This window comes from Piliocolobus tephrosceles, chromosome 2, assembly GCF_002776525.5.
Source record: "Piliocolobus tephrosceles isolate RC106 chromosome 2, ASM277652v3, whole genome shotgun sequence".
NCBI lineage: Eukaryota > Metazoa > Chordata > Mammalia > Primates > Cercopithecidae > Piliocolobus > Piliocolobus tephrosceles.
The window spans coordinates 178,618,228-178,626,793 of record NC_045435.1 but is presented as its reverse complement, the minus strand read 5'-3'; the positions used below and the strand labels follow the sequence as shown (position 1 = coordinate 178,626,793).

The following is an 8,566-nucleotide window of genomic DNA, read 5'->3' as shown; positions in this document are numbered from 1 at the left end:
TGCTGGTTCTTTTGCGCCCGCTCGGCTGGTCTTAGAAAAACAAGACAATTGTATCTGTTTATTGGAGTTGTATTCTAGTTAACTCATAGTTTTTCATTACATTATGGTAAAGAGGTCTGGGATAATAAAAAGCTGGATACTTTCTCCTAGTCTAAATGGGGAAATTATCCAAATAATTTAAGTTAAGGTGATAATTTTTAAAAAGTCCACTTCTATGGGTAGAGAAAATTTTATTTTAGTAGTGATCTGTGAGCTAAGGCAAAAATTGGAAGAAATCACACCCTGCAAGTCAGCAAATGTAAATTAGTAGAAAAGCAGAAAGAAACAACTCTGGGTTGGTGATTTTTTTTTTTTTTTGAGACGGAGTTTCACTCTTGTTGCCCAGGCTGGAGTGCAATGGCGCGATCTTGACTCACCGCAACCTCCGCCCCCTGGGTTCAAGCGAGTCTCCTGCCTCAGCTTCCCAAGTAGCTGAGATTATAGTCATGCACCACCATGCCGCACTGATTTTGTATTTTCTTAGTAGAGATGGGGTTTTGTTATGCCCAGACCATTCGTTCCCCGAAGAAGACCACCAGAATCCAGAGTCAAAGCCAAGCGGCAAGGATCTTTACTGCAAGTCCGAACTTGGTCCCTCCGTTCCACAACATACGAGAGGGCCCCGAACGATGCATGTGCTCGCTTTTTATAGCCCGATGTAAACAGGATATGTAAGGTTATAGAGGAACAAGGGAATTCTTTTCGTTACAGCATTACAATTGGTTAACATTTTAAGTTATACATTTAGCAGTTTTCTATTGGTTCCCGCGCTTTCAGTAAAGCCACAAACGGTTGTGATCTTATTGGGGGTCTCTCCAGGTGGTGTTTTTCCAAAGTTTGAGATATATGGTGTGTTTGTACTGGGCCCAGGAAGTTGAGATATATGGTGTGTTTGTACTGGGCCCAGGAAGTTGAGATATATGGTGTGTTTGTACTGGGCCCAGGAAGTTGAGATATATGGAGGACTGTGTTTGTACTGGGCCCAGGGCTGAGGAATGTGTGAATGTGTTTGTGTTGGGCCCAGGAAGTTGAGATATGTGTTTGTACTGGGCCCAGGGCTGAGGAATGTGTTCTTTCAGTTTCTCCAAGTTGGTCAGGCTAGTCCCGATTTCCCGACCTCTGGTGATCCGCCCGCCTCGGCCTCCCAAAGTGCTGACATTACAGGCATGAGCCACCGCGCCTGGCTTTTTTTTTTTTTTAATGAAGAAATGAAACTATTTCAAATGAACACTTTTACAGTTTTTTTAACGTTTTTATTAAGTTAATAAGATCAAAGAAAAAGTCAGATTTTTACTTCTTAAATTCAGATTTTTACTTCTTAAAATCATTTCTTTCTAGTTCTAACTCAATTTTTAAAAATTGCTAATCAAATACTGCCTTGCACTGAGAGATTGTCCATTGGTCATCATCTATATATTGCCAAAGTATGCAAAAGCTTGTACATTTTGCCTTCTACAAATGCTTATAAATTTTTCAGTTTATAAGGACTGGTTTTTTTTTTTTTTTTTTTTTTTTTTGAGACGGAGTCTCGCTCTGTTCCCCAGGCTGGAGTGCAGTGGCCGGATCTCAGCTCACTGCAAGCTCCGCCTCCTGGGTTTACGCCATTCTCCTGCCTCAGCCTCCCGAGTAGCTGGGACTACAGGTGCCCGCCACCTCGCTCGGCTAGTTTTTTGTATTTTTTAGTAGAGACGGGGTTTCACAGTGTTAGCCAGGATGGTCTCGATCTCCTGACCTCGTGATCCACCCGTCTCGGCCTCCCAGAGTGCTGGGATTACAGGCTTGAGCCACCACGCCCGGCCTGAAAGTTATGACTTATTCTTTATGATTTTGAAAGCTGTGTCAAGCTGCTTTTTCTTTCTTTCTTAAATATGTTTGTAATCCCTAAAAGAAGGAATCCCCACTTTGCTCTAGCCTAAGCTGCTGTTGCAGAATGAGACTTTTTTTTTTTTTTTTTTTTTGAGACAGAGTTTCGTTCTTGTTGCCCAGGCTGGAGTGCAATGGTGCGATCTTTGCTCACCACAATCTCCGCCTCCAGGATTCAAGCAGTTCTTCTGCCTTAGCCTTCCAAGTAGCTGGAATTACAGGCATACGCCACCATGCCTGGTTCATTTTGTTTTTTTTTAGTAGAGACAGGGTTTCTCCATATTGATTAGGCTGGTCTAGAACTGCCGACCTCAGGTGATCCACCCGTCTTAACCTCCCAAAGTGCTGGGATTACAGGCGTGAGCCACCATGCCTGGCCCAGAATGAGATTTTTTTGTTCTGGATGCAAGTGACTCAAGTAAATGGCAAAGGCCCAGAAATAACCTTTGGGGCTTAACTGCAGTTATTGCTAATGCATATTTCTGAGTCACTTTGGATTTTTCTAGCTTACATCCTTTGAAAGTTGTATTTGCTAATGTATTACTTAGTTTTTAACTGAAACCTAAAAACATGACTACCAGGTAATCTTAGTAGTTTTGTGCATACAGTAAATCATTTAGGAGAAATCCGTAGGGCATCATGTCTGACTAAATTCTATGCCTATAAAATTATTGAGGCCAGACTGCCAAATATAATTTTTTTTCTGCTTTGCACATGCTTAGTTAATGCTAGACGTGTAATAGAAGGTTGAAGAAGTGCTTTAACTAGTCAATGCTTTAGTATTTCCATTGGTAAGTTATAGCCCGAAAAGTATTTATTTAGCTTTGTATTTCATTTGAGAATTTCCTGAAGCATAGTCACTGAAACTGAGATAACCAGATGCTTTATGGGGGAAAAAAGGTACAAGGCCAAGTAAATTTGAGAAATGATGTATGACATAAGCCCTCTGTAAGTAGCGCCTTAATGAGTCCTTCAACACTTTTTTTTTTTTTTTTTTTGGAGACAGAGTCTCACTCTGTTGCCCAGGCTGGAGTGCAGTGGCACTCGGCTCACTGTAATACCTCCGCCTCCCGGGTTCAAGTGATTCTCCTGCCTCAGTCTCCCAGGTAGCTGGGATTATAGGTGAGCGCCACTGCACCCAGTTAATTTTTGTATTTTTAGTAGAGACGGGGTTTCACCACATTGGCCAGGCTGGTCTTGAACTCCTAACCTCAGATTATCCACCCGCCTCGGCCTCCCAAAGTGCTGGGATTATAGGCGTGAGCCACTGCACCCAGCTTCTTCAACAATTACTAAGTGAACACCTCTTCCCTGCCAGAAACCATTCTGAGTACTGAAATGTAATGAATAAATCACGCCAAAATCCCTGCCCTCAAGGAGTTTATGTTGCAAAGATTTCAAAAGGCATACAATGAAATGAACCAATTTTGTGTATGTTAATGTCTTTCAGTCTTATTTGACTTTGAACTTCTTTTTCTGTGAACACCCCCAAAAACAATATTCAAAGGAATACCATTATGGAAACACAGTTTGTTTCCATCTTTCTAAATTAAAGGTTATTTCTTGCCTTTTAAGTACTTTTTGCCTCTTAAGGATGTTTTTCTCCAGTTTGTCCCATAAATTTTGAAATACTTTTCTTGTGTATATGTAGGAGAAAATATATATATTCCTATTTCTTTAAATATTTGCGTATTTATATGTGTAATAAATGCATACATATGAATACGTATATATACACGTGCAATATATGATATATATTTAGGTACAGTACAAATACGAGGTTTTGCATTTTACTGTGTGCATTATGCATCCTTTAATGCCATCTCATCTAACATTTTCTCTGTGGTGTCTTTCTTGACTACTTGTAGTATAATTAATCTCATTTATATTTATGCTCCAGTAACACAATGTGTGCACTTCTATTTACAATACTTGCTATATTTGTAATTATTTATTCCCTATTTTCCAACCTAGAATAAATTCTTCAGTGTCACAGAGGGACCAAGGTCACATCTTTGTATTGCTGTGATCTTAAAGCCTGGCCTGTAGTAGGTGCTTGATGAGTATTTGTTGAATTGAGTTCAATAAATATCATGAAAATTAATTTTCAGGTTTATGATTTTGATGTTCTTAATTTAGACTGTAGCTTTATAAGCTTTATAATCATACTAAAGATGTTTTACGTTTTTCCTGTAGGTTACAGTGTACAGCATGTATGTTTCTATAATGGCTTTCAATGCAAAGGTTAGTGATCCACTTATTGGAGGAACATACATGACCCTTTTAAATACCGTGTCCAATCTGGGAGGAAACTGGCCTTCTACAGTAGCTCTTTGGCTTGTAGATCCCCTCACAGTAAAAGAGTGTGTAGGAGCATCAAACCAGAATTGTCGAACACCTGATGCTGTTGAGGTAAGTATGTTTTAATTTTAGATAACATTAAGCTGGCCGGGCGCGGTGGCTCAAGCCTGTAATCCCAGCACTTTGGGAGGCCGAGACGGGCGGATCACGAGGTCAGGAGATCGAGACCATCCTGGTGAACACGGTGAAACCCCGTCTCTACTAAAAAATACAAAAAACTAGCCGGGCGAGGTGGCGGGTGCTTGTAGTGCCAGCTACTTGGGAGGCTGAGGCAGGAGAATGGCGTAAACCCGGGAGGCGGAGCTTGCAGTGAGCTGAGATCCGGCCACTGCACTCCAGCCTGGGCGACAGAGCGAGACTCCGTCTCAAAAAAAAAAAAAAAGATAACATTAAGCTAATACTAAGATAATAATATCTTTGTTTTGCCTCTAGAAGTACTATATCTTTTTTAAAAATCATATCTGTCCATAGGTTCTGGTATAGAAATCTACATATACTTTTTCTTTCACATCAAGGCTGAGGGTTATAATAATTCAAATCAGCAAGACTAGTTCTCTTAAAGGCATTTCTCAGTAAAGGAGAGGCGATCTCTTTTTCCCCACCTTGAGGATCACTATCCTACACAGCAGGCACTATATAAATGCATAATTAAGGCTGGGCGCGGTGGCTCAAGCCTGTAATCTCAGCACTCTGGGAGGCTGAGGCCAGCAGATCACAAGGTCAAGAGATCGAGACCATCTTGGCTAACACGGTGAAACCCCGTCTCTACTAAAAATACAAAAAATTACCCGGGTGTGGTAGTGGGCGCCTGTAGTCCCAGCTACTTGGGAGGCTGAGGCAGAAGAATGGCGGGAACCCAGGAGGTGGAGGTTGCAGTGAGCCGAGATCATGCCACTGCACTCCAGCCTGGGTGATACAGCAAGACTCTGTCTCAAAAATAAATAAATGAATAAATAAATAAATGCATAATTAATAGCTTAAGTTTTGTAGTGATAGAAAAGGGAATGTTCATTGGCTATTCATACAACAGTTATAACTAAACCTGAATAGTGAGTGGTTTGTTGATGAATTCTTTCAAAGTGACATTAGTCTACTTCTAGATTAGATGGACTGGAAATCTCTTCACATTTCCGAATATGAAAGCTACGTCGTGAAAATAGATATTCGGGCCAGGTGCGGTGGCTCACGCCTGTATTCTTAGCACTTTGGTAGGCTGAGGTGGGTGGATTGCCTGAGCTCAGGAGTTCAACACCAACTTGGGCAACACGGTGAAACCCCGTCTCTACAAAGATACAAAAAATTAGCCAGACGTGGCAGTGTGTGCCTATAGTCCCAACTACTCAGGAGGCTGAGGCAGGAGAATTGCAAAACTGGGAGGCGGAGGTTGCAGTGAGCTGAGATCGCACCACTGTACTCCAGCCTGGGTGACAGAACGAGACTCTGTCTCTAAAAAAAAAAAAGAAAAAGAAAATAGATATTTAGCTGGGTGTGGTGGCTCACACCTGTAATTCCAGCATTTTGAGAGGCTGAAGCAGGCAGATTGCTTGAGCCCAGGAGTTCAAGACCACCCTGGGCAACATGGTGAAACACCAGCTCTACAAAAAATATAGAAATTAACGGGACATGGTGGTGCACGCCTATGGTCTTAGCTACTCAGAAGGCTGAGGTGAGAGGATTGCTTGAGCCCAGGAGCCAGAGATTGCAGTGAGCCCTTATCACACCACTTCATTCCAGCTAGGGCAACAAGTGAGACTCTGCCTCAAAAAAGAAAATGAGTATTGTTTACAGCAAGAACTGAAAATTGTTTTTAATCCTGTTAGTAGCATTAGAGAGATTAAGATACATTAACATATTTTGTCATTGGAATTCAGTGAAATACTGAAATGTTTTAAGAAAAATATATTTTGATTAATTAGTTATAAAGTAGAAGCATGTTAATTGCTGAATACTTCCATTTTGAAATTGTAGATTATTTATTATAGTTTTATTTTTACAGCTTTGCAAAAAACTGGGTGGCTCATGTGTTACAGCCCTGGATGGTTATTATGTGGAGTCCATTATTTGTGTTTTCATTGGATTTGGTTGGTGGTTCTTTCTTGGTCCAAAATTTAAAAAGTTACAGGATGAAGGATCAACTTCATGGAAATGCAAAAGGAGCAATTAATATATACACTACTGGACATTCTAGAAAGGTAATTGTAGTTTAGTTTTAATTCGGAGAGCAATGATAATCAGTGCACAGGAATATAAAATACTATTTTAAACAGCGAAATTAATAATATAAAATGCCAAATGGTTGAAAAAATAGAAACCTCTCTGTATATTTGATCATAATTTTTCTTTGCCTTGTCCATGTGTTTAAAGTTTACTTAAGGTCAGGAAATTCTAAAACTTTTCTGGCCTCGTTATTTGATTTATATCTTTTAAATGTACTGACCAAAGCATGTTTTAAGCTGCAATGCAGTAGTCATGGGTGGTAACCATGTAGTTAAGTATAGTTATTAGTACCTATCACTGCTGGATCTGTATTTAAAATTGTGGTACAATATATAAAATGGAGAAGAACTTGATATTCAGGTACTAACCACAACTAGTCTGACATTGTTGGCAGTTAAAATGTTATTTTGAATTGTAAATTAGTTAAATTTTATGTGGAATTTGCTGAGAAGAGAATATAGACTACTGAAATGTCATTTTAGTTATTTTTCTTATGACCATATTGTACAAATGAATCTGTGTTAAAAAGACTATTTTAAATGTATTTCCTGCTTTTGTAAGCATTAAAGATTTATAAGAAAATTATTCAAACTATTTTTTATAAAATGAAAGTTATGATTTTTAAACTTATTGATTACTCTTGTCCCTACCCCCTCTTTTTGGAAGATATTTTGATTCCTTATAAGCTTTTACCCTAAGCTTACATATATTTTCTGTCACAAGTGCTTCATGGCACACAGACAGCCAATGGAGGGGATCAAATTCAGTGTTGGATGTATGTTTATGGCAACATTTTGAAAATAAAAATTAAATGTTATTCTTCAAGTAGTTTTTTTTTTTTAATTGCTGAGAGAAAAAAAACAGTAAAGCTTTCTAATTAAGTAAAATTTAAATGGACAGTACCATAATTTAAAAAACTAATACTTTAAAGAGAGACACAAAGATATTTTGTGCCTCTGACAAATTAATAGTGGAAAAATGTTTCTTAATTAAGCACTTTACTAGTGAAAAAGATCTCACAATTTATGCCAAATCAGGTACTGTATTTTCATTTATTAACACATAACCTTTTGTTTGAACACTGTAGTTTTCAGTGGACAGTTGCTATTCCAAGAAAATTAAGCTTTTATGGCCGGGCGCGGTGGCTCAAGCCTGTAATCCCAGCACTTTGGGAGGCTGAGACGGGTGGATCACGAGGTCAGGAGATCAAGACCATCCTGGCTAAAACGGTGAAACCCCGTCTCTACTAAAAAAATACAAAAACTAGCCGGGCGTGGTGGCGGGCGCCTGTAGTCCCAGCTACTCGGCAGGCTGAGGCAGGAGAATGGCGTAAACCCTGGAGGCGGAGCTTGCAGTGAGCTGAGATCCGGCCACTGCACTCCAGCCCGGGCAACAGAGCGAGACTCCAGTCTCAAAAAAAAAAAAAAAAAAAACAAGAAAATTAAGCTTTTGAGTACTTTAGTAATTCCCAGCATATTATATACACCCAGTGATAAGGTTCTTTGCATGTTTTGTGTTATGTATTACTCTGACTCTTTAGAGAGTATATAAATCCTTCAAAAGTTAGAGCAAACAAGATAGTACATTATGAGTCTTCATTTTATCATTGTGGAACAATGTATACTAACTCCTGATTATGTTAATTTTATAACATAGGTTGAATTTTAGAGTGGGGTTTTTATAAGTAATGGAGGATAAAATGGGTGGGAGAAAATGGCACACAGCACCTGAAGAAAGATGGGGCAGTGACCTCTAAAACTCATGCATTGCCATTAAAAAGCCTGTGTTGGGCATCGATGTCAGATCCTGAAGAATCACCTGGAAAAAATCCCATCCTAGAGGCAAGGAGACGCCACCAAACCATACACTGCAGTACTTTGTCACATGGTTGTTCATTATCATGTATTAATAAAGAAAAAACCCACTTAACTCTTACATATGAAAGTGTTTTGATTTTTAATTTTTGGATTAAGAAACTCAGATTGCCAAAATAACCTTTTATTTCTTCCCATTTATATTATTACAAATTATACATACTTTCTTTTTTTTTTTTTTTTTTTTGAGGCGGAGTCTCGCTCTGTGGCCC

At 39.2% G+C, this 8,566-nt stretch overlaps 1 long non-coding RNA gene across 1 annotated transcript; it reads left to right on the top strand.

The window, feature by feature from the left end:
* Positions 1-3,104: 3,104 nt before the first annotated feature.
* On the top strand, positions 3,105-7,305 carry LOC113225072. The gene is made up of 2 exons (XR_003309693.2): positions 3,105-4,314; positions 6,260-7,305. It is a non-coding gene; the product is annotated as an uncharacterized LOC113225072 (long non-coding RNA).
* The last annotated feature ends 1,261 nt before the right edge of the window (positions 7,306-8,566 follow it).